We start from the raw sequence: 25490 nt of genomic DNA on the forward strand, positions 1-25490 counted from the left end.
TGAGGAATTGTTGAAGAAACTGGAATGGACTGAAGATGAGAAAACTTGGATTGGAGAGAGGGAGAAGGAGGAGGATGAGAGGCCTTATTATATGTTTGAAAGGTTTTCATAGGAAAGAGTTTTATTTTCCTTGTAGCTTCAGATGGATGGTATGCTCTACCAGGCCATGGATGCTATATCTTAGCTCTGACTATCAAGAATAACCTAACAATTAGAACTGCCCGACAATGGAAGAATTACCTTTTAAGTAGTGAGTTTCCTATCATGTATAGGGTTCAAGCAGAAACTGGATGACTGAGCCACCTTTGTTTTTGCTTCAATTTACTATCATAGCCTAAAATAGACAATAGAAATTTCTAATCTAAAGAAATATCTAATTGAAAAGAAAGTGGGTTGGTAAGAGTGAGGATAATTGAAAGGACATCCATGTTCTATTGGTATCACCTCAACATCAAAAGAAAATGAGGAAGGCACCTAACATTTGGATGGAACTCTTTGAAGAATTTAAGGGGAAGGCATAGTCACAGAATGGGTAGGCATGGGTCGGGGAGGGGAAGCTATATCATTGGAAGAAACATTTTCACATATAATGTCAAAAACTGACTTGAGTATTTTAAGGAAGGAAAGAAACAGTCATTTATTAAGGGCTTATAATGTGCCAGGTACTGAGCTAAACACTGGGGATAGAAATACAAGCAAAAAAGAAAGATAGTTCCTATCCTCAAGGAACTTACATTCTAATGGGAGAAGATAGCACATAAAGGGAGGTAGGGATTGAAGGTACCCAGCATGGAGGCATGGCGTTGAAGTTGGGAAATCAAAATCAGAGTCAGGAAAGGAATACAGGTTTGTTGGCCTGGGCCTCTCCACAAAATAGATGCCCCAGTAGGAACTCACCAGTGGGACAAGGGGGGCTGGCCTGGTGGAAGAGTATTCCAGAGCAAGAAGGATGCAGAGGTGGTTGGGTGTTCCAGGGCAAGGAGTACCTAAGCGATGAGGGGAAGAATGAAACAGCAGCTGAGAACTGGTTTTAAACCAGTCAAGATTAGAAGTGGGAGGGAAAGTTCATATTGAATAAGTCTACAGTGTTTGTCATTTTGTTGGTTTATCTTTTGAAAATATAATAATATTTGGGGATGCTGATAGATTATTGCAACCTCCTCCTCAAATGTTATAACTGTGCAAGATAGACCTCAATTAGAATAGTTTGATTAAATGACCTCCTCAGTTCTTTCTTGGGGCTTCGAGGTAGTGTGGCAGAGTGGTTAGAGCACTGGTCTGAGAGTCAGGAGGACCTAAGTTCAAATCTGGCCTCAGACGCTTACTATCTGTGTGACCCCGAGCAAGTCACTTAACCCTGTTTGCCTCAGTTTCCACATCCGTAAAATGAGCTGGAGAAGAAAATGGCAAATCACTCTAGTATCTTTGCCAGGAAGACTCCAAATGGGGTCATGAAGCAGACATGACTGAAAACACTCAACAAGAAAGGTTTCCTTCTTACACAAGAATGCTATAATTTCATTATGGGGCAAATACTTTTCACCTATTGTCACTGAATGTGCTTTCTAAAATTTTCTCCTTTTTGAACCAGACAGGGAACTCTCAGTGAGAAAACACCCCTCTACGAGCACAAATGGTCACATCCTCTGCACTTCCGATCAGTTTCCTAGGGGCACCAAGTGTTTAAGTAACTTACCTAGGGTCACACATGAAGTGTGTGTTAGGGGTGGAACTTGAAACCAGGCCTTCCTAAGTCCAAGCAATACTTTTTATCCATTCTCCTGCATTTCTAACATTAAATATCTTTTTTCTCCCTATTGTGAAACCAGTTCCCTGTACCTTAGAAGCAGCGTGAGACTTCGTTTCATGGAAGACTTAACAGTCTATTCAGGGCAATTTCTTAGGGACAAAGGGTTTGAAAATAAGGTCAGCTCCCTTCAGCAGGGAAACAGCCTGATAAATGCTTGCTAGCAAAGTGCCAAATACAGGCAGGAGGATTTCTTCTTTTTTTTTAATCTTCAAAACCACAATATTTGTTACAATATATTAAATATGCTTGGGAAGCAGGAAGACCGACCTACATTATTTTAAGGAAATTCATTTTCTAGAAATTAACTGTTACAAACTCTGAAGTGATTTTTTTGGGCTGGACAGAATAATGCATTATTGGATTCTTTCTACTGAATTGTGTTAATATGGGGGGGAAAGCTAGACTTGGAGTCAGGAAAACTGTATTTAAATTCCACTTTTGACATTTATTAGCTAATTCATCATGGGCCACTTAACCTCTGAACCTCAATTTTCTCATCAGTAAAATGGTAATAGTAGCTCCCACTTCACAAAGTTGTTGTTGAGGAATGTACTTGGTAAGCTTTAAAGCTCTGTATAAGTGAGTTGTTGTTGCAGTTGTGGGTATTGCAAGTAATTATCAGCCTTACTACCTGAGGTAGCTGTCGAGTCTAGAATGAAGCCACAATGGGACGGGATATGAGGAATTGTTTTTGTTTTGTTTTGTTTTGTTTTGTTTTTTGGTGAGGCAACTGGAGTTAAGTGACTTGCACAGGCTCATACAGCTAGTGTTATGTGTGTGAGGCCAGATTTGAACTCAGGTCCTCCTGACTCCAGGCCAGTGCTCTATCCACTGCATCATCTAGCACCCCAGGAATTGTTGAAGAAACTGGTATAGAGTAGGTTGACCACAACCTCTCCATGACTTAAATGATCTTTGAGAATTAAACCGATTGAAAAATTCACGACTCTCCAGTCAACCTGGTGACGTGCTTCTCTGACCTTAGCTAGGCTGGTCCTTAGACAAGAGGTAGTCAGCTACCAGGCCCAAACTTGACATGTATCCAGCTTGAGAGACCTGCCAGAACTTTTTGTTTACCTAAGATAGCCTTTTTGGATCTTAGTTAAGCTTTCTACATCATTTAACTTTTATTTTTTGACTGGATAAGGGAATTCATTGGCAAGGGCAAATCCCAAGGAGTAACTATACAAAATTAGAAGTCAAATGGAGTGTGGTGCAATTAGGACAGCAGCGGAGTCAACAAGCATTTATTGACTGTCTGTTATGTGCCACGCACTGTGCTAAGTGCTGGGATATGAAGAAAAGCCAAATCCCGACTTCACGGGGCTCAAAATAAATGGGAGAGACAACATACAAATAGCTATGTAGAAATAAAATATATATATATATATATGTGTGTGTGTGTGTGTGTGTGTGTAGTATAAACTGGAGATAATCTCAAAGGGAAGCCATTGAGATTAAAGAGGAAACCTTGCAGAAAGAGGAACTTTAGCTGAGACTTAAAGGAAGCCAGGAGGTGAAGATGAGGAGGGAAGGAATTCTATGCAGAGGGGACAACTCACAAAAATGCCTGAATTCTGGACATGTAGTATTGGATGTGCGAGGAAAGCTATTGTTGTTATATCAAAGAGTACTGGGAGGGGAAAAGAGAGAGGGAAGGTAAGAAGGGGTTAGGATTTGAAGAGTTTTGGGTTTTTGTTTTTTTTTTCGGCTAGGCGGTGGGGTTAAGTGACTTGCTCAGGGTCCCACAGCTAGTAAGTGTTATGTGTCTGAGGCCGGATTTGAACTCAGGTCCTCTTGAGTCCAGGACCAGTGCTCTATCCACTACGCCACCTAGCTGCCCTCAAGGATATGAAGAGTTTTAAAAACCTGACAGAGGATGTTATATTTGATCCTGAAGAAAATAGGGAGCCACTAGAATTTTTTTGGATTGGGAGAGGGTGACATAGTTACTCCTATGTTTTGGGAAGATCGAATTGACAGCTGAGTGGAAGATGGATTAGAACCAGCAGGCTATTATTGAAGCTGATTATTATAGTTGTTCCTCCTTCATTCTTCTGTTATATATATGTGTGTGTGTATATATATATATATATAATATGTATATATATACATATATATACATATGTATGTATTAATTAATTTATTTTGACTTATCAACAATCACTTCCATATGCTTTTGAGTTTAAAATTTTTCTCCCCCTTCCTCCCCACCACCTTCCCCAAAATGGCGCACAATCTGATATGTTCCTCCTTCATTCTTGAAGAGGATCAATGACATCAGGAGGCTGATGTCTTGACTTAATAGAGAATTAGATTTAAGTAAGGCAGAACTGTGCAAGATCAATAGCTTCACTCTCTCCTCTAGAGTCATTAGAGTCCAGTCGCAAGACATAAGTCAAGATGACTGGTGATAGCTCCAGATACAGTGGGAGACCCAGGCCATTTTAAACTCAGTTTTTCTCAGGCAACACCCATTCAGTGATTAAAGGCTAGGTAAGTATTGAGGCTAAAGATGGCCTAGTTTGCCTTCATAAAAGACTCAGTCTAGGAGGGGAAGACCTCCTGTCTAGAACCAATTTGAAGCTGAAAAAGTTCATTAAATGTATGGTCAGAGTGATACAAAAGTTGTGCCCCAAAATCCCTGAGGCTGATGGTGGGGACTAGGTAAATTTGGTGCTAAAGTCAGTGAAAAAGTTGGGAGAGTGACCTTGAGGTTAGTAGATGATGAGACAAGAATATAGATGGAAAGGGGATGGCATCAACAAATTTTATGAACCTAAAAGAAGAAATGGTTATGAATTATAGGATTTTAGTACCAAAAGGGTCCTTAGAGATAATTTTTTTTTCATTTTTACAGATGAGGAAACTAAGATACGTAGCCCAGAGTCATATGGCTTGTAAGTCGCAGAAATGGGATCTGAACCTGATTCTTTTCTAAGTCTAGGGATTTTGTTGTTGTTGTGTTGTTTTTAACTAGTGAGTGGTCTGAAAATGGCATGGGAAGCACCCCATTTCCTGACCCTGTGAGTAGAAGTAGGAATTGTTTTCAATGGAGAGAATTGCAAGGGATATCTTCAGGGGAGAGCCAGGTTTCAGTTAAAGTGAGTTGGTCGATGGAGTTTAGAAGAAAAGTTTGAGAATTTAAGGGAGTTTGTTAAGTATCAGGGATTCTAAAGGGGAGAGTGGAACGGGCTAGTAAGAAGGCCAAACCCAGGGTAGGAGGAGCCTGAGGAAGAGCAGAAATGTTCTGGATAGGAATGACGATTTCGGAGGAAGCGACAGGAACGAGCAACAGTGTAACGGGGAAGTAGACTGAAATGGCATTTTGACTTTGGTTCATAACCTCCATTTTAAGGACTGGCTTCAAGTCTTGCCTTTGGTCCATGATAGCTGTGTGATTGTAGAAGCTGGTTCCCCAGCAGATCTTCAGAAACTACAAAGTACAGATGAATTGCTGATCTGTGTTGGCGAAGTGAGGTTCTATACTGTAAGTACTCCATACAACTACAATTACAAGTTTCTTCCTCCTTTTTCTCTCCCTTCTCCCATTAAAACAAGGGGGAAATGGATATTTAATAGTATTTGGAAATTGTATTGCCATAATTAAGGTGGGGAAATGCCAGTTAATTATTAGGAACCTTTGGTAACCTTATTAATTCAGGCCTTGAAAAGATGTGGGATATTTTATTTATTTAAGATTTAGTTTCTTAAAAACATAGTTTCATTTGCACTATTTACTTTTCTTAGGAATCTTAGGTTATCCTCAGTCTTTAAATCCAGCAATTTTATTGTCTTCTCAAATAGCTTTGCTCTTTTTTTGTTGCCAAGACACACAAAATTTATATTATGGAGGGTGTACTTTTTAAATTGATGAAAACAGATGTGGTCACTATTATCATGATTGAATTTGGAAGAAGATAATGAAAATAATAATTTCTAAAACCAATTCCGTCTCAGGTCACAAACTAAATAATAACCATTAAGTGAACTGATCATATCTTTATGAAAAAATATGAGGAAGGGGTTAGTGAAATCTAGTAAAATCTGTAAGCTGTAATTAAAGTGAATCCATCTTTCTAGAAAGAAATGTTAGTGTTTTTATGGGACACTGAACTTGTATTATATATAAAGTTGTTTTATTTAAGCCCTAGTAAAACCAGACATAAATTTGGGCATCTTAAAAATCCTTAGATTCTTATGCTTTTTTTTTCCTTTTAGGGGTAGAGGGAATTTCATTTTAGGTGAGCCTGACTAGAGGGAGTTAGGATACATATTCTTTGTGGCCTTTTAAAAGAAATAGCTGAAGTTTATGTGTCACTTTAAGATTTTTTAAGTGCTTTGTCTACATTATCTCACTAGATCTTAAAAATTTCCCTGTGAGGTAAATACTGTAGGTATTATCCCCATTTTATAGATTAGGAAACTGAGATTCAGGTTCATAGAGGCTAAGTGACTTGTACCAAATGAGTGTCAGAGCTGGGAATTGAACCCAGGCCTCTTTTGCCTCAGTGTCCAGTATAGTTTACATTCCACCCACCCCTCCTCATGTAATGATTTTGGGATGTATGAGCTTAAGAAACCTGGCTTCCCACTGAAAACACCATATTCCTTGTCACTTTCTCCAGTACTAGCAATTCCTCTCAGACCTTCATAGTAGGATTTTTTACTTCCTCCCACATCATTACCCACCCCCCTCCCCCCAGAATTCCCCATCATCCTTGCTTCTCTTCCAGATATCATTCAGTAACCTCTCCTCCTTTGAAGTTTAAACAATCTGATTATATCCCTTGTCTGGGTCCCTGTAGCTGCCATTTTCCAACCTTCAGGTCACATTCCAACCTTCCTAAATGATTTCAGCACCTGGTTAAATTCTTTCCTCTTCATTCCAACCCTTCATTATCCGAGGTAACTTTAATACACTGATAACCCTCCAAGTTCTTCAACACCCCCCACCCTACCCCCTTCCCCTCCCAACTTCTATGACCTTCGACCACTTGAGCTCAGTTTCCTGTAAGGGAGGTTATACTTAGACTCACCTACATTGAGAAATTCCTCTCTCTTATCATTCTCCTGTCCTTTCACCTTTCCCATGGCCTCCTGCTCTGGAACCTGCTCTTCATTCTTGGGTGTACCTTCAGTCCTAGTTTGTCCTAGTAAATCACCAGGTTTTAGTCAATCCTAGTCTTGTTCTGGCTTTACTTCCCTCACTTTCTTGTTAACCCTATTCTTAGCTATTTCTGAGAAGCCTCGGTTATCCTCTCAATTTGAGAGAAAGAATTAGTACTTCTCAGTCTACTATGGATCATATCAACTGATTTGTTGGGATCTATGGAAGTTAAAAGGCCAGGCTTTTGAGAGAAGTAGCCTGAATGCTTCATATTTTAATTCATTCAACAAACATGTATCTTGTGCATAATCCATTTTTCTATGCCTTTAGAGAAATACAATACTATAAGGAAATGGTTCTGTCCTCAAGGAACTTACAGTGCTGTGTTTTGTTGCTGTTCAGTCATGTCTGACTCTCTATGACTGGCTTCCCACTGAAAACACCATATTCCTTGTCACTTTCTCCAGTATTAGCAATTCCTCTCAAACCTTCATAGTAGGATTTTTTACTTCCTCCCACATCATTACCCACCCCCCTCTATGGGGGTTTTCTTGGCAAAGATATTTGCTATTTCCTTCTCCAGCTCATTTTGAAAATGAGGAAATGGAGGCAAATAGGGTTAAGTGGCTTTCCCAGGGTCACACAGCTAATATCTGAGGCCAGATTTGAACTCACGGCTTCCTGCCTCTAGGCCCAGTGCACAATCCGCTGCGCCTCCTAGCTGCCCTTTACAATGAAATAGTGAGGAGATATGTGTAGAGGTAAATATAATATCTATCAGGATATAATTGCCTAAGAAGAAAACCCCAATGAGATGAAATCCAGTAGGTATGTAGATGAGTAAAGGGTCATCCCTCGTTGCTATCAACCTGCCTAAACTATCCCCCTTTGTTTCTGCAAGTATCAGCTGATAGAAAGAATGCATATATATACTGGTTAAACCCAAATGACTGTTATATAAATATATACATATACCATCATCCTCTGATTTTTTTTCTGCATTGTGAAATATTCCAAGTAAATCTTGCTTTCAAACTCTTACTGCTCTTGTTGCATACTCTGTGGGTTTGAGAACATTATTGACATAAATGGATCATCTAATTCAGCGTAAGCTGAGAGAAGAGGGTTTTTTAAAGCTAATATTTATCTTCTGCAGGGAAGCCATGAACCATCAACCTTTCAGAGATTTTAGCTGTCTTAGTCTAGTGACTAGACTCTGGTCCTTTTTGTCATCCTAATTATGATGTAGTCCAGTGATATCAAACTCAAATAGAAATGAAGGCCACTGAACTGGACCCTACACTGACTTAGAAAACCACATATTAACATTATCTATGTTTTATTGTATTTTTATTAATTTTGTTAAATAACTCCTGATTACTTTTATTCTGGTTCAGGAACTTTGGAGTGTCGAGAGCCACAAGCTGACTGTTTGAGACCTCGAAAGTAGTCCTTTCTATGGATGGAGTGTAAACAGGGAGGCATTGAGTGATTTAAGCCAGTGTGGTTTCATTGTTTTGTTCACAGTATATGTTGTCAGTTCCATGAACATTACCCTTGCTTAACATTAAAAACCATTGTTTTATTTCAAGTTGTAAGGAAGGAAAAGGGACTTTTTTTTTTTTTTAAATAAAAAGGGCAGGTCATATCACCTACAAGTGTTTAGGAAATCAGAGACTGTGAGACCGACTGAAATTATATGTACCTCCTTTTAAAGGAAAGTTAAGAACCCTTAGAGAGACCAGCCTCTGACTTAGAGAAGAACTTTTAGAAGACATAGCTGGTAGAGGAAGAACCCTAGGGAGTCTCTGAGCTGCCAGTATTAAGGTATTTCACATCTCTATTTCAGCAGTTTAGTGATATTTTAAAATGGCCTACGGGCCATCAGTAGTTGGGAGAAAGAAAATAAGTCATTGTTTAAAGAAAGCCGATAACAATATTCCATTAGCAAAGTGTTAAAAAAAAATGTCACAAGAGCAGTTACAGGAATGATAAAGCACCTTGATTTTTCCCTGAAACATTTAACTTTGTTTAAATACCTTTTTAAATACCATGCCCTTGTCAGAATCAAAGTGTGTTAAATCCTTCACAAAACATCTTCTGTGAAAGAAAAAAAAATATATTAAAAAGTGGTATTTTGTTTTGTTTTTTTCTGCCCACTGCTTACTCATTCTCTAAGTGCTTGTCCTGCGGTGGGCACCGCTGGTGGAGGGATTATGCAAGTGATGAAGACAAAAGAAATTGAAGACTTGTTCCTTGCATGTGGGGAGTTTCCAAATCTAGAGACACAGCTTATGATTGTAGAATTGTCCCAGTAGTAAACAATAATTTCTAACCAGTCTAGAATAGGTTGGCTAGCACTAGCTGTGTTTAATGATGTCATGCATTCTCAAATATTGAAAGCAGAAAGGGGAATCTCTACAGTCTACGTTGTCTAAGCTCAGCCTGATGTGACGGGCAGGGAGCTTCTCCACTGAGAAAGACCAAGAACTGGAATAGAAGAGGCACTAAAAGTGAAAGGGTAGATTGGAGTAGAGAAGGTCAGTGTTCAGGATCTTGTTAGTACTGTAAACTTCTTACTTTAATGAACAGCGAAATTACACATTAAGTATACAGTTTGGACAGGGCATTAGTGGTAAAAAACACCTGGCTTCACCTTTTTTTTCCCTTTGCTTTGAAAGCTAAGATGTAATGTGAAATGAATCACAAGAAGGACCCAGAGGTTTGTAGTCTATTTTGCCAGCATTATGCTGAAATATTTTTCTGTTAAGCATGAAAAATGAATCTTGTGGATGTTAGTGTTCTAAATTCAGTATGTCTTTCTGTTTTTTGGGGAAATGAAAATCCATTTTAGGGGATAAACAAAGGATACCTTGGCAATATAGTCACTCCCATTTTGTCTGGAGGACTCACTCAAAGTGAGACCCTTTTACCCTCAGAAAAGATGGCTGTGAGATCTCAGTTGTTAATGGGCAATTGACTAGGGGTTTCTTGAGGAACTAGAAGAGTGAAGAGGCCATTTTTAATTTGGCTTATAACTTGCATACTCTTCTTTCAGATGGTTTAAACAATGCTCTTCATTCAAATGATTTAAACTTTCAGTATTTTGTAGTGACTTCTTTTGGAGGGTGGTGATCACTTTCTTCTTCCTTGTTTGGTGTTGAGAGTTACTTGAAGTGATGAGGGCAGAAAACGGCCACTTTACAATGGCGGTACCAAATAGAGCATGGCAAAGGAGTATGCCAAGCTTTACATTTCTTGGCATCGTATCCTAAAATTATATGACTTCTTTTTTCTATTTTTTCTTTTTAAAATTTCTAAATAAATTAAACTTAATTTAATTTATATTTTTGTTACATTTGTTTCATTTTGTTACTTTTTAAGTTTCAAACTCTCTTCCCCATCCGCACTAGAGAAGGCCACCATTTAACACAGATTTATATATACATATATATGTATGTATGTATATGTATGTGTGTATGCATATATACATACATATTGTATATGTGTGTGTATATATATGTACACACACACATATATATATATGTATATTTGTACAACCATTCTGTGTGTATTCCCATTTTTCTGTTCTTTTTCTGGAGGTGGATAGCATCTTCCTTCATACGTCATTTGTAGCTGATTTGAATATTTATAACACTCAGAATAGCTTATTCATAGTTGTTCTTTGAAAAATATTGCTGTTACTGTATACAACCTTCTCTGGGTTCTACTCGTTTCATTCTTTTTTATTGCATGCAAATCTTTCCATGTTTTACTAAAATCAACCTGTTCATCATTTCTTATAGCAGTCTTACTCCGTCACAATCATATGCCACAACTTGTTTAACCATTCCCCAACTGATAGGCATGCCCTCAATTTCTAGTTCTTTGCCACCACAGAGAACTGCTACAAATATTTTAGAACGTATAGGTTCTTTTCCTTTTTCCCTGATCACCTTGGGAAACAGACCTAATAGTGGTATTGCTGGATTAAAGGGTATAGGCAATTTAATAACTCTTTGGGCATGATTCCAGATTGCTCTCCAAAATGTTTGGATCAGTTCACAGTATATTCAACAGTATATTTTTGTCCCAATTTTTCCACATCCCCTCCAACGTTTGTCATTTCCCTCTTCTATATTTTCCTTTTTTTTAAATGCTTTGATGCCATTTAATTTTTTCCACTTACATTAGCCACAAGAATCAGATGTTAAATATGAACATAGTTATCTTCATGCTAACCGATTTTGGTGATTTCCCTATGCTTCTGTTTGTTCATTTTTCTTTTTTTTTTTAAAGAAGAATTTTCCATAAAGTAATAGTAATGGAGCATTCATCATGTAAAGATTTTAGGTAATTACAAAACGCATATGTTTTCTGTAAAAGTTTCTGCTGACTTAAGCTAGAAAAGAGATCTTCTGTATTATGGCTTCTGTTTTTTTCTTTTTCTTTGGCCAGGTTCTGCTACCTCAAACAAAGAAGTTCATTGATTTGGAGAAGTTGTTGTTGAAGGGAAATCTTTTACTAAATACAATGTAGACTTGAGACATCTTTGTATTCTTTCTTAAATAAGATAACTTTCTCAAGGATAGCCTCGCTGTTCTTTTCCTCTCAAATAATAATCTTTCCAAAATTGCTACATGTTTTAGAAACTATTTTTGCTTATTCTTATATTTATGGAAACAAGAGGTATTATAGTCTAGCTACTTCATTGTATTTTGAGCAGTCATTTTATTATCAACTATTTATGCTTTCTAACCTTTACAATTCTTTCTAAATGTGCTTTGTATAGGTAACTTCCAAGTCACTATATTCTTCTTTGTTTATTTAATAATCATTAACCCCTGACAATTACTATATAAGTGGTTCCTGAGTCCCTTAGCTGATATGCTCATTTTTAAAGCATTTGTATGATAGGTGGTAAATCTTCAGTTGATTCTTTGAGATGTAAATATAAATATATTTGTAAAACATAATAATTTTTCTCTAACTGCATGATTTGTGACTCTCATGCACAATAATAAATCAATCAGTGTTCCAGCCATGGTGCTAATATTGTTGAGTATATAAAAAAGGGGTGAAAGATAGCCCCTGTTCTCAAGGAACTTAAATTGGGGAAGGCTCATGAAGAAAACAACATGCAAACAAATATATATGTGTGTGTATACATATATATGTATCAAGCTATGTACAGGATTAATAGGAAATAATTAACAGGGAAGGCACTAGAATTAAGAGGGAATAGGGGAAGGCTGCTAGTAAAAGATGGGATTTTAGTTGGGACTTTAGGGAAGCCAAGGAGGTCATTCCAAAGGAGAGGTTCCAAGCATGGGGGACAGCCATAGAAAACGCCTGGAGCTGAGAATTGGAGCATCTTGTTTATGGAACAGCCAGAAGACCTCTGTCACTGGATCTGAGAGTATGTGGTGAGGATTAAGGTGTAAGAAGCCTGGAAAGGTAGGAGGGAACTAGGTTATGAAGAGTTTTGAATGCCAAAAAGGAGTACTGTGCATTTGTTCCCAGAGGGCACTAAGCCATTGGAGTGTCAGGGGCAGAGGAAGCAGTATGTGTGTGACATGATCAGACTTATGCTTTAGGAAAATCACTTTAAGTGGCTGAATGGAGGATGGGTTGAGGGGGAGAGACTTGAGGCAAGTAGACTTCCAGCAGCTATTTCAGTCATTGAGGTGTGAGGTGATTAGAGCCTGCACTAGAGTAGCGGCGATGTCAGAGGAGAGAAGGGGTTGTATTGGAGACATGGTGAAACTGACAGACCTTGGGAACAGATTGGACATGGGAGGGTGAGAGATACTGAGGTGACTGGGACGACTCCTAGTTTGGGAGCCTGAGGGACAAGGAGGATAGTGTTCCCCTCCACAATAGAGGGAAGGTGGGAGGCGGGGAAGGATCTCGGGGGTAAAAGTGACATAACCCTTAAAAACAAAACAAAACAAAACAAAACAAAATAAACCTTAGGGAAGCTGTATTTGTCCAGTTCTTTGCTGATTATAAATGGAAACTTGGAGAATGTTGAATGCCTCTGGCCTTTGTTATAATAATAATAATACTAATAACCCACATTTAAATGGCATTTTAAGATCCACAAAGCGCTTTCCAGACAACAATCCCATTAGTTAAGATGGTCCAAGCGTTATTATCCCCATTTTAGAGATGAAAATGCTGAAATTCAGAGATTAATTGACTTGCCCGTGGTTGCACAGATAGCAAACTCAAAACTCTAATTTCTTGTCTCCAAGTCCCAGTATTCTTTCTACTATAACACAATGTCTCTATTCAAAAATTTTTTATCAGTGACTTGGATAAAGGCATGGCCAGTGTGCCTTCAAGCATATTGGGGCAACTTATGGCACAGTGGGTAGAGCGCTGAACCTGGAATTGGGAAGACTTGAGTTCAAATCCTACCTTAGACCCTTACTATCTGTGTGACCCTGGACAAGTCACTTCACCTCTGTTTGCCTCAGTTTCCTCAACTGTAATGGGGATAATAACACCACCTACCTCACATGGTTGTTGTGAGATAATATTTGTAAATATTTGTAAAACTCTTTTAGGACAGTGCCTGGCACATAGTAGGCAATATATAAATGTTCATTCCCTCGAACTTTGGGCAAAGAGAGGGACTAAATAATCTTGGAAATGCTTTCCAACTTTAAATTGTGTGATTCTTTAACAGTCAGACAATTTAACATCACTGCCTTCTATTAACTCTATTCAAGAATTTTATTGATTTTGTCTGTTTATTGCCAATTTTTAGTTTATACCTGGGAAATAACTTTTCGTTCAAAAATAGCTTAGGAGAAATATTATTTAACATAGTTAAGGGACAAGAACCAGTGAATGGAAGCTGTGTTGCTCAGCTTCATGCACTCTGAAAAATTGGGTAAACATGCTGTCTATGTTTTCAAGTTTTCAGGGCAGAACAGGGACAAAGATAATAGAGTACCTTCTTTAAATATTGAGTCCTCCCTTCATCTTGGTATCAGTGAGTACTGATTTCAGTCACTGTTGTTTAGGTCTAGTCAGTGAAGCAGCTTTAGTTCCAGCAAATTCTATGACTCAACTTGGCAAATTCATCTACCCTCAGGCTTTGACATCTGCCCTTTTCCTAGACCCTAAGTCTCACTGTGCTTTTCCATCTTCCCTGCATTTGTATCCTGGGCAGGGTATTGTATCTTTGTGTTAGAATGGGAGCATCTTGAAAGCAGGTACTTACTCTTACTTTTCTATATGTGTCCCTAGTACCTAGTCTCTAGTCCTTAGCACAATACTTTGCATATAATTCATAATTTAAAAAAAATTTGTTCATGCATTCATGTGTTCATGAACCCATGTTAATCATTGTTTCCCATCATTGCCTACAGGTTATCCCTTTAGCAACATATTCTAGAAATTTGCCAGAAATCTACCAAGGTAGTTACTTGTAGTTTGAAATACTTACCTTCTTTCCATTTTTGAAAATCAGTAGGTTTATTTTTTTTTAATACATAATATGATCTCACAGTGCAGTAGTATAGCTAGGTAGATACATTGTATTTAGGTTGACTCTCAAGAAGGTTTTTCTAACTGCATTCATGATTGTGTGGAAAGAGTAAGAGTGACAGGGATTAGCTGTTCTCTATGGTGAAAAGAAAAAAAAAAAGCAAAATCGTTTAAATAGTTCTTTTTCACCATTGTACTTTCCTATCTTCTCATCCTTGATAATCAGGGTTCCTATCATCTATTTGATCTTCTTGCCCTCAGTAACTAAAGATGCCTTTTTTTATTATCTTTGGCATTTATTGAAGTTTACAGACCCTTACCTTTCTTTTGTATTCATCCTAAGTTATCAGCCTTCACTTCTATGTGCTCTTGTATGTCTACTTTTGAAATTTCAGTCAATCCAAGAAAGCAGTAGTTAGTTCAAGCAACATAAATCTATTTAAATATACCTCCTTACCTTCATAATCTGAATCACTTGCAAATGTTACCAAAATTTTGTTTTTAAAATTCACCACTCGAGCTGACTTCTTCTTTCAAGTCTTAGCCCACGGAATCTTACTTTCCTTATCTCTAAACTCTTTGAAATCTGCTTTCATAAAGTGGAGTGATGCACATTCGTGAACCTGGGAAGAGAGGTTCAGTGGAGAGCATTTGGATGAAGAGCAGAAGATGGAGAAACAAGGACATAATGGTGGGAGTACTCTAGTATTGCCTACCTCATTGATTCTGAATTCTAAAATGGTGTGATCACTGCCTCCCAGAGTTCCTGTCATTTCTCCTTTACCAACAGCAATACTTATTCTTGGTGTTCCCTCTAACTTATAAAAGGTTAAATTATCTGCAAGATAAGTCAAGAATTTCTCTGATTATTTCCTTTGTATAGAAAGAGAAATCAACAGATGTCCAAATAGGTAGAGTCTCCCAACAAAACCATATTCTGTCTGGGCATGGTGGCACCTACTTGTGATCCCTACTCCTGGGGATGCTGAGGCTGGTAGATTTCTTGAGTTTATTCTGAGTTGTAGTAGGTAAGGCTAAAGCTGATTGGTTGTTCACACTAAATCTGGCAACAGCAGGAGGAATGCCCCAGGAACAGAGGACCACCAGACTATTTACCCAAGGAGGAGAGAACTAAGTAGATTAATAATGTCTCCATGCACTCCAATGGGTGGCCACTGCACTTACAGCCTTGGCAAGGTAGAGAGACCCAGTCTCATGAAAACAAAACATTCTACCTCTTTGTTCATTGTCAGGACTTTGTCCATTTGTCTCAGCTGGCCCTGAGCCCTATAGTATGCTCCACCACTCTTTCATTGTTTTTCCTCCTTTGATCCCTACCCAAATAATTTCCATCTTCCTTCTCCTTTCCCCTCAGGTTCATGTATTTCTACACTGTTGAATATTTTCCTAATGTTCACTGTATGAAAATGTACTCTTACATAGCCTTTGGACCTTAAACCAAGTTCTTAATAATTCATGTGAATTTAAAGAATTAAATTAAAATTTTTTAGGATAATTTCACTTTGACCAAGCATTATTACACAGAGATAGCAAAGCTATTTGTAATTGGTAGTATAGCTTCATCCTGATCATACCATTATGTTATATCTTTTGCATTTTTATATTTCTAGTACTGCAAGTAAGAAATTAATTTCCTTGGCATTTCCTTATTTTAATAGATTAAGTATACCGAAAGAAGTGAGAGAACTATAAGAGTAACAATAACAATAAGAATAAAAAGACTCTACTAGAAGAATCTAAGAACAAAGTAAGTGCAAAATTTTGATTTTTGAACTGTCTTAAAAGGCCAGCATAGCTTAAGAGACCCTGAACTTATTCTTTATAATTTTGAAGAAAGCATTTTTTGCCAAAGTTTATTAAATCACATATATTAATCTGAATACCTGTGTAGTCTTCAGCAATTATCTCAGTAGGTAAATTACCCCAGCTTGGAGTTAAGTTTCTATTTTAATCAAATATTATTACTTTGTACTTTATGTTCTCATCTCAGGCCAAGTTTGGTGGAGGTTGCAGGTTGTTTTGAAAGTTTTAAATGTGAGAGTGGGAAGTATCATTTCTAGTTGGTATTTAAATAGAAAAATTCAGAATTCCTTTTCTAAAGCTATGTAAAATCTAGGTTAAGATTTGCAGCTTTGTTTTATTAATAACATTTATGATTTTGTTCACTACTCATAACCACAAAAAAAAATTAAGGAAAATGTTGAGGAGATTGTCACTGAAATGAATGAACTGGTTCTTAGCCATCATCTTCTGGAGTCCCAAAGGCTTTCTTAAAGCATTTTCCCATTGGCTGTTCTTAACAACAATGTAAAATACATTGCAAATCCCCTATGACAAATACCCATTTTAGTCAGAACATTTTTCTTCCACTGCCTGCCACCTCCCACTACCAAGTAAACAAAGATGCAGTTATCTCGATGTATGGCATTAGGGTTTAAAACAGATGCTTGAGTAGAAGATTGTTCATTTTGCCATCATAGTATTTTATTTTTTATTGCCAGATGTCCAGATGACATTTATGTTCAGCATTTATCCAAGAGCTTCACACTCCTTTTTTCCCCCCAGTGGTGCACTGGGTACCAAGAATCTGGGAGGTTTGAACTTTGGGTTTTTAACCCAATCTGGTCACTGAGTTAGGGTGAGCCTCTCTGATTTAAGCTTCCTAGATATGACATTTCACATTGGCCCTCCAACTCTGCAACTTTGCTACCTGTGTGACCCTGGGCAAGTAACCTAATCTCTCTGGATCTTTCAGGTCATAAGTGAAGGGCTTGGACTAGATGATCTTTCCATCTCTAAATCTGGTCCTGTGAGCTCCTTTTTGGAATATTTTGGACATGTGGAATTTGAAGTGAAGACCTTGAGAGCTAGGTATACTGAACTGAATATCATGAATGCTTTTTTTCTTTATACTGAAGAACACACACAATAAAGGTTTTTAAATTGTGCCACAGGAATTTATTTTACATCTATTTTGATTCCTTGCCCTGTTACCCAACTGTATCCCAGTATGATGCATTGATATTGAGATCTATAGTATTAGTATTCTGCCATGGTTTGTCAATTTTGTTTCACAGTTGGGCTCAATGACACTGAAGAGGCTATAGAAAGAAAGTTAAGATGGTAAGTGTTTGGGGCCCTCCAAGGAAATTATCCTAAAAACAAATTCCTGTTTGAGGTGGAAGATTACCTATTTGGTGCAGCTTAGTGTTTGGCTGACATTTTTTTATTTCCTTGTAAAGCAAATCAGTATCTCCCTCCCCTCTCCCATTTATATTAGGAAAGGTTTTCATTCTTACAGATCTCAAACAAAAGCTGGTTTGCTTTTATCAAGGTTTTGGGTTTTTATTATTTATTGAGGTAAAAGTTGAACTAGATGACTTTCCAAGTTCCTGTACAACTCTAAGAATCTAAGATTCTATGTCACACTTTTGCTTATAGGACAGACTTTTCCCCATGAACAGTGTTTACCTCAGAAATAAGAGAAATAAAAATTAGAATTGTTTGCCTCTTATATTAGTTCTTTTTTTCTGAGCTCCCTCCTTGTCGGTTATATGTGTGTGTGTATATGTATATATGTGTTTATATGTACACACACAGATATATGTACGTATATCTATGTAGTTTATTGATGTTTATGAAATTAGGAGGTTAGACAAGGTCTTTTCATTGTGCCACTGGGTATAAAAATTGATCTCTAAGATCCTTTTTAACCTTAATATTTTGTGGAATCTATGATGGATTCTACATGGAAACTGATAGTATTGTTTCCCACCTTTTTTTGTTCTTAGATACTAAATTAACATTTAAAAAATGAAATTCATGCATTTAATGATGATGATCACACTCCAAAAATAACCTTTATTCATTAGACTCCACATGAAGCATAACTCAGACAACCATCGTGTCTCAACATAAATCAGTTCTTCCTGGGAGGGCCATAGCTGCCCCTGAGAGAGTGGTAGTCAGCTGGTGTATTTATTTACAAAGTATTATTGTTGATAGAGAAGTTTTCCTGTCATTGCTACTGCTTCTTTGGCAGGGCATGGGGCTGGTCCTGTAACCAGATGTTGATTCTTCAAAAGAAGAGTGGTATAGTACAAAGTGCAATGAATAGGATGAAGTCATAGCCTTTCAGTAGATTTGGTTTCTTTTGTAGTCCTGTATTATTAGTATTCTATGTATTTAAAAATTTAGAAGTGGTCCAGTTTCCCCAGACTGTCAAAGGTGTCTGTCACACAAAAATGGTTACAAACCCCTGTCTTATATCACAATCGGCACTTGACTAAGAGTTCACCAGTTGCTTATTGTGTACTTCAAACTAGGTGTCCTACAGACATCTCAAATTAGACACTTCCAAAACTAAACTTGTTATCTTTATCTCTAAATTCTTCCTTCTTCCAAACTTCCATATTTCTGTCAAAGCAATCACCACCCTTCTACTTCCTGTCACTAAAGTGCAAACTGTTTGGGGCATCCAGTTTGAGTTTTTTTCCTCAACTTTCAACAGCACTGGCCAGATTTATGTCTCCATATACTGGAATTTTTCTCTTTATTTGTTTTTTACCTTTTTGCTTTTAGGTTTGGAAAAATATGTAGGGATTGAAAGTTGTCCTTTGCCACCTTCTCACCTATATTTGCCTCTTCAAAAAGGCCTGTGTGTTTCTTTAGTTTCATCGACTGCTATGATAGGTTTACATTTCTTATCAGAAAAATGACAACCCATGACAAATATATAGTCTGATGAAAATGAAATGCATTAATTACTTGTTCATCTCAAAAAATCAATATTCTGGGACAGCGAGGTGGCTCACTGGTAGATAGAGCACTGGCCCTGGATTCAGGAGGACCTGAGTTCAAATCTGGTCTCAGACACATAACACTTACTATCTGTGTGACCCTGGGCAAGTCACTTCACCGCATTGCCTAGCCAAAAAAAAAAAATCAGTATTCTGTGAGGGGACATAACTGTTTAGTACTTACTCATCAGGAATAAAACTCCTTGTTGATGTAGTTCTCATCTGAAATGTTAGAAGAATAAGAAACTTCTACAGTATAATCATCAATGAGGTTCTTAATGATTCTTCTTTCATTACTGTCACTCCCTAACTACCATGTATTTATTCTGCATATAAACGTGTATACCTATACTTCAATAGGTACATATCTCCCCAGATAGAATATAAGATCCTTGAGGTTAGATACTGTTGTAGTTTTTATATTTCTGTCCCCAGCATCTAATACAGTATCTAGCACACATAGTAGGCATTTAATAAATGCTTTTTGATTGATATATTTACTCTGTCAGTAAGCAGTAATCCTGGAGTCTCTAATAATGTAATAATGTATATCTTGCTAATATAAATATGGTTTATAAGATATATAATTTGTAATAAATGTAAACAAACATGTGTTCTAGACATATGAGAGGCAGTGGGATGTAATAGGTAGAGAACCAGCCATGGCTGGGTTTTTGCTAGTGCCATTTTCTCATTGAAGTTCGTTCTACCAATGAAATCATATGATGAGTCCCAAGAAATATTGTAAGCTGTCTAGATACTAGGTCAAATGAAAATCTATCTTGAAATCTGTATAAGTATATACAGTGGAGAAATGTATTAGCTTGAAGTTATAAATGCTGAGGTTTTTATCTCTGCATATTTATTCAAGTGCCTTTAAAACATTAGGCTTGTCAAATTAGCTCCATTGTCAGTTCTGATAATTTCTTTGAAATGTTTTTCTCCACCTTCAATGACATTATTAGTGCCTGCCAGAAATAATAGCTAGCATTGACATAGTGCTTTAAGGTTTACAAAGTGCTTTACAAGGAGTCACAGCCAAGCAACTGGCATCTCCGTCTCTCACCACCCAGGTTCAGGTCACAAATCCAGGGTGAACTGCAAGAGGACCTATGCTAAAGAGCAAGGTTCCGGAATGAGGAGTGATTGTGGGTTTTAGGCAGTGTACTAAGCAAGGAGTAAGTTCAGAATCAAGCAGTAGCTATGTGGCTTAATGACTCTCATTCAAGCTGTTTGCCCAGTCAGAGGCTTGAAGAGGAATAACCAGTGTGAGAATCCTAGACCAAAGGGAAGCCTGGAGTTCTGTCTCTCTGAAACAGCAATGTTTTTTACTGGGCTGATAGTGGCTGAATCCAGCAGTATAGTCTATTGAAACCGTAAACTGGGAAAACATGTGCCTGTTGCTCAAATCAAACCCAGGTCAGGAAATTGCAGAGCCCAGACCAAGAGGTCAGAAATCAGGCTTTATCCTGGCTTAGTCCACTTGGAAGCTCCTATCATCTATTCATCATCAGGGTCATAGAAGAAGTTTAATGAGGACCTAGACTGACATGTCTTGATGATTTTAAAATAAGAATGGGAAGGGAAGGAACAAGGAATACATTGGGAGAGGGAGAAGAGAGAAGGTTAAGGAAAATTATATCTCATAATTGGGTTGCACATGTAGAAGTTTATGTCAACAAGGAGAAAGAAGTTGGGAGGGGGAAACAATTGACATTTGAAACTCACTTATCTGAATTGGTCAAAGGCAGAAAGAATACACATGCATGAAGTACAGAAACACTTCATTCAATAGGGATGTAGGGAAAGGGTAAAGGAAGAAAGGGGAATTAGAGCAAAGGTAAATTAAGGGAGGGATTAGTCCTAAACAAAACAAATTCTAGCCAAGAATGTACAAAAATCTTTATTTTTTTTTGGCAAACTGAAGAATTATAAACTGAAGGGATACCAATCAATTGGGGAATTGCTGAGTAAGTTTGGTATATGATGGTGATGTTGTGCGGTAAAAAATGATGAAGGTAAAGGTTTCAGAGAAACCTAAGAAGACTCGTATGAACCAGTGCAAAGTGGAACCAGGGGAAAGATTTATTGATGACAACAATATTGTAAAGCCAACTTTGAAAGATTTAGGAACTCTAACAGCGTGATGACAAAGGACTAATGATGAAACATACTACCCATCTTCTGGTAGTGAGGCAAGAGAAACTTTTATGGTCATGGCCAATGCAGACGTTGTTTTGCTTGACTATCATGTTTATAACGGGGGTTGTTTTGTTTTGTTTTGTTTTGTTTTGTTTTTCTTTCGTTTCTTTCAATACTTACTTGAGGTGCAATGCTCTATCCAATGCTCTAGAAGTAGCTGGGTATTTTAGTGGATAGAGTGCTGGCCATAGAGTCTGGAAGACTTGAGTCCAAATACAGCTTCTGACACTTAATATCTGTATAACTATGGGCAAGTCATTTAACCTCTATCTGCCTTAGTTTCCTCAGCCTGTAAAATGGAGAATAGTAATAGCGCCCCTCTCGAAGGGTTATTGTGAAAACCAAATGAAACATTTGTAGAGTGCTTAGCACAGTGTCTGACACATAGTATGTATTTAATAAGTGCTTGTTCCCTCCCCCCTTCTTATTTAGGGGGGGAAAGATATGAGGGAGAAAATGTGGATTCTTTGCAGATTGAAAAAAAAATTTAAAGCAGAAAAAAGAGAGAGAGGAGAAGTAAGGCTATCAATAGTATCAGAAAAGCAGGGCAGCTTTGAATTATACAACTATTACGTGTTCAATTTATCATATTTTAACAGAAAATCTAGCTTTATAATAGAAATTTAAAATTTCATGTAAAACCAGCCCCCTTTTTGTTCTATATCTATGGAGATCTTCATTTTATTTGGTGTTTGTTAAGTTCAGAATAAAAAAAAAAATTAAGTGCTTTACAAATGTAATCTCATTTGATCCTCACAGCAACTCTATAAGGACAATTCTGTTATCATCCCCATCTACAAATGAGGAAACTGAAGTGGACAGAGGTTAAGTGACTTGTCCAGGGTGACACAGCTAGTTAAGTGTACAGACTAGATTTGAACTCATATCTTCTTTTCAAGGCTTTCTACTCACTGAACCACCTAGCTACCTCAAAAATAATGTTTGAATTTCCACAATTATGTTTGCATTGTACAAAAGATAATGTGATTTAATAATTTTCACATACTTCTGTTTATAATTGACCTAAAGTTTTATTTAACCTGGCAAGTTATTATCTCTTATAGTAGACACCTAAATCAAATATTGATTTATAAATTTGTTAATTGCCCTTTACTGCTATAGACATGAGCTTCTAGGCAGTTGATAGTTTTAACATAAATACAATCCACCTACCTTATTCAATTCACCTATATCCGTACGTTATATGATTAGTAATTTTAAGAGAGTTCCATTAAAACTGTGGTTTTATCTATTGTACAATGCTGTTAACCAAGGATGAGATTAATTAAATGAAAATTAGGTATGCAGTAAGTCATGGAAAAATCTATGTGGCCTATTTATGATTGCCTAAAGCAAAAAGTGTTCATTTTTAGGAGTGTACAGAAAAATCACAGGTGTTAATTTTATTGTAGCCAAACTAAAAGTTAAGGTTCATAAGTGGCAGAATTTGCAATTCAATGTGAGTTTTAATTTCATGGTTCATTTTTTATGTAAAAAAATGAACCATAAAAGATAATTGTAGTTTAAACATGTGGATCTCTTTAAACTGAATAGCACAAGGAATTTTGAGAGTGATTATTTGTATTTATGTGTTTTGTAAGGAAAGCTGCAAGTAACACTGGGCCTTGAGAATAAGTATGAAGTCTACAGAAATCAGGCTGTAGGCTTTGGCTATTTGCCTTTTTTTTCCTTATGTTTGCTTTTAGTTCATGGTTTGTTCTAGAAATCAAACAAAGATTCATATCATGCCCTGGCATTCCTGAATTGCAGCACCGGGAATAAATTCAGGGAGTTCAGGTAGCAGTACACTGTATCCAATCTACAATTGTTTTTAGTGATATCCTAGAGTGATCTTTGATTTGAACTCTCTTTTTGGTTTATTTGCTTTCAATATTAATTCAAAGCGACAAAGGAGCGACAGAGCACTTTAAGCAAGAGTTTATTTTAACATGTAGTCATTGTGTATGATTTAATAGTCCTTTAAGCCCTCTTAAGTATTTGAATTTCTTCTTTTGAAAGTCTTAAACAATGAGTTCCTGTAATATACAGTTAGTTATCTGGATTGTCATAGTTATTTTTAAATTTAATAACACTTTTCTTTAGAAAAAAAGAAATCCACCTTCCCCTTTTGCAGAGCTTAGTCCAGACCTGTTAACTAAAATTTTGGTATGTTTTATGGGATGTTTACTGACGTTCATTTTTAAACTTTGGGGAAAATATTTGTCAGTGAGCATAACCTTGTAAGATACTGTGCTACACTGTGAGGTTAGAAAGACACTAATAATAATAACATTAATAATAGCAATAATAATGACAATAGCTAGCATGTGTGTAACACCTTCTATGTTCCAGGCGCTGTGCTAAGCACTTTAGAAATATCTCATTTGATCCTCACAACACTAGGAGGTAGGTGCTATTATTATCCCCACAAGGAAACTGAGGCAAGCAGAGGTTGAGTGACTTGCCCAGGGTCACATAATTAGTAAGTGTCTGAGGCTAAATTTGAACTAAGGTCTTCCTGATTTCAGGCTGAGTGCTCTCTCTGCCATGCCACTTACTTGCCTTTAAATAGACCCTGCCCTCAAGGAGATTATGTTCTTTTGGGAGAATGCAGTAAATATACAGATAAATAAATAAGGAGGAAGAGAGCAGTAATAACCCAAGAAACACTTCTCTTAAGAGGTAGCACCTGAATTGAGTCTTGAAGGAAGCTAAGAATTTTTGTATTTTTTTGATAGACGTTTTTTACTAAATAGGTACATATGGTAGATGTGTTTTTCTTAATAAATATTTATCTTTTTGTTTTTATGTCATCTAGATTTCCCCCTGTATCTCTCTCCACCCCTGAACAATCCTTTAAATCTGCAGGTTTTTAAATAATAAAAATAAACATATAGGTCTTTATAGTGTGCAAAGCACTTTACATAGATTCTTCCCTCTGCTCCCCATTTGTTATCTTTCATTCTCTCTTCCTTTGTTCCAGTCTCAGAGGAGGACATCTTTCTTCTCCTTGTCAAGGACAGCTCCTGAACTTGTGCCCTTGATACATTCCCTACTCTCTCTTCTGGGAGCTTGCCCTTTCGATCATCCTCTCTCTTTCAAACCTTCCATCTTTCTTTATCTTCCACTGGCTTTTTCTTGCTCTTTATAAACATACCCAGGTCTCCCTCATCCTTCAAAACCTTCACTTGAGCCATTTCCTCAAACTATCAGCTTGTATTCTCTCTTTCACTCGTTGTCCATACTTCCCCACAACCCCCTCCAGTCTGGCTTTTGGCCCAATCACTGAGCCCTCAAAGGTCAACTGAGCCCATGGGGTATAATAACTAGAGCCCTGGAGTTGGAGTCTCTCGAAGACATGAGTTGAATTTTGCCTCTTAGGCTTAACTGTGTGGCCCTAGGCAAGTCAATTAAACACTCTGAACCTCTGTTTTCTCCACTGTAGAATGAGATAATTGTACTCAATCTCTAAAGTGCCTTTTAGTTGTATAGATAAGATCATAGAATCTCTTATTTGTCAAATCCAGTGTCCTTTTCCTAGCCCTTACCCTTCTTGACCACTCTGCTGCTCCGATGTTGAGCAGCCCCTCTTCCTGGACACTCCTCCCTCGATCCTAGGTTTTTATGCCTCTACTCTCTCCTACATCTCCATTCCTTCTTAGTTTCCTTTGGTGGATTCAGGGCTTTGTCCTAGACTCTTTTATGTCTATGCCCTCATCAGTTCCCCTGGCAAAATTATCTCTATGCAGATGACTCTCAATCCACTCATTCAGCCCTGATCACAACTGCTAATACCGTATGTCCAACTGCATGGTCCATAGGCATCCCAAATTCAGCCTTTCCAAAAGATAACTCATTTTCTGGCTTCTGAAAACTATCCTTGTCCCTGGCTTCCCTGTTTCTGCCACTGACATCATCATCCCTCCAGACACTAAGGTTTGCGATCTTGTAGTCATCCTGCATATTTCACTCTCCCTCATCTCGTTTATCTAATCGGTCATTTAGTCTCATTATTTGCCAACTTTTATTAATTCTACCTCAATCTTCT

General features: G+C 37.4%; 1 protein-coding gene across 2 annotated transcripts in view; it reads left to right on the forward strand.

The window, feature by feature from the left end:
• LOC114054124 (protein FAM110B) overlaps window positions 1-25490 on the forward strand; it is a 192827-nt gene that overhangs the window by 20720 nt on the left and 146617 nt on the right. Inside the window, exon 1 of one of the 2 annotated variants that reach the window (XM_027877261.1) lies at window positions 5096-5300. The exons of the other annotated variant lie outside the window; for it this stretch is intronic. The gene's annotated coding sequence lies outside the window, so the exon portion shown is untranslated. Of the gene's footprint in view, window positions 1-5095; window positions 5301-25490 lie in introns of those variants that run through there. 2 annotated transcript variants of the gene reach the window in all.

Source organism: Vombatus ursinus, unplaced genomic scaffold, assembly GCF_900497805.2.
Source record: "Vombatus ursinus unplaced genomic scaffold, bare-nosed wombat genome assembly UNPS02014812.1, whole genome shotgun sequence".
Taxonomy (NCBI): Eukaryota; Metazoa; Chordata; class Mammalia; order Diprotodontia; family Vombatidae; genus Vombatus; species Vombatus ursinus.